This window comes from Chiloscyllium plagiosum, chromosome 5, assembly GCF_004010195.1.
Source record: "Chiloscyllium plagiosum isolate BGI_BamShark_2017 chromosome 5, ASM401019v2, whole genome shotgun sequence".
In the NCBI taxonomy this organism is placed as follows: Eukaryota; Metazoa; Chordata; class Chondrichthyes; order Orectolobiformes; family Hemiscylliidae; genus Chiloscyllium; species Chiloscyllium plagiosum.
The window spans coordinates 115,125,041-115,126,218 of record NC_057714.1 but is presented as its reverse complement, the minus strand read 5'-3'; the positions used below and the strand labels follow the sequence as shown (position 1 = coordinate 115,126,218).

The window sequence follows — 1,178 nt, the reverse complement described above, 5'->3', positions numbered from 1 at the left end:
GGGGGGGGGCACCCGCCAATCGGCGCACGCGGCCGGGGGGGGGCACCCGCCAATCGGCGCACGCGGCCGGGGGGTGCAACGAGCCGATCAAACACCCAATTCCCGCACCGCGAGGCCGCTAGGACCCGGCATCATGGACGTCACCGTCCGATACCCAGTGACCAGGGTTAGACAGAACGAAAACGATATGTTCGGGACCTGCATGAGGTTAAACCGCACAGTTTCCATCCCCTCTCATCAATAAAGGGAGGAATGACAAAATATGATTATCACACTCATTCTCCCTTCCGTAGCCCGCTCTCCTACAGCCACCCAACTTCCTTCCCCCAACACACCTTCCCACACACTCGATCGCTCCGAAAAAGGCCGATAACCGGCCCGACAGCGCTTTTTATATCACGCCACGGCGTATGTCACGCGACAGCTTTCGACCAATCAGGCGGCTTGCCTCGGACCTACTAACGAACGGGTAGGACAAGGTGGTCTATTTAATTGTGGACCTCCCAATGTGGGAGCCGCCTTGTGTTCGGATGTCTGAACCGCAGCCTAACGCTTGTGACTGCAAGAAGGTCCAACGCGTGTGTGCGCGCTTCCTCCCCGAATGAGCAATTGACATAGCGCCTTTCTCCTCGAAACCTTTTACATTCTTCCTTTTGACTCAGATCCGTTTGAATGCCCGAAAGAGTTTGCCTCCAACAGATAGTGCATTCTGGATCCTTTCTGGTGGCTGTGTGACCAACTCCTCTCCATTGCTTCCTTTCCCATTGACTCAAATGTATACCCTCTAAGTCTCAATTTTACTTCTGTTACTGGGGTATCTGTTACAATAAAGATTAGATTAGATTCCCTACAGTGTGGTAACAGGCTCTTTGGGCCAACCAGTCCACATCAACCCTCCGAAGAGTAACCCACCCAGACCCATTTCTCTCTGACTAATTGACCTAACACTACGGGCAATTTCCCATGGCCAATTCACCCTAACCTGCACATCTTTGGACTGTGGGAGGAAACCCACACAGACACGGGGAAAATGTGCAAATTCCACACAGACAGTTGCCTGAGGAGGGAATTGAACCCGAGTCTCTGGCGCTGTGAGGCAGCAGTGCTAGCCGCTGTGCCACGTCATTGTATTCTATTCTGTGGGAACAGTTTATCCGACTACCTAGATAAGATGCAGA

At 53.0% G+C, this 1,178-nt stretch overlaps 1 long non-coding RNA gene across 3 annotated transcripts in view; it reads right to left on the bottom strand.

The window, feature by feature from the left end:
- Positions 1-376, bottom strand: part of LOC122550165 — a 10,045-nt gene extending 9,669 nt beyond the window's left edge. For 2 of the 3 annotated variants that reach the window (XR_006311756.1, XR_006311758.1), the window contains exon 1: positions 336-375. This is a non-coding gene — a long non-coding RNA (uncharacterized LOC122550165). Of the gene's footprint in view, positions 1-335 lie in introns of all 3 variants that reach the window. The other variant, XR_006311757.1, reaches the window with a different exon arrangement.
- Between the last annotated feature and the right edge of the window lie 802 nt (positions 377-1,178).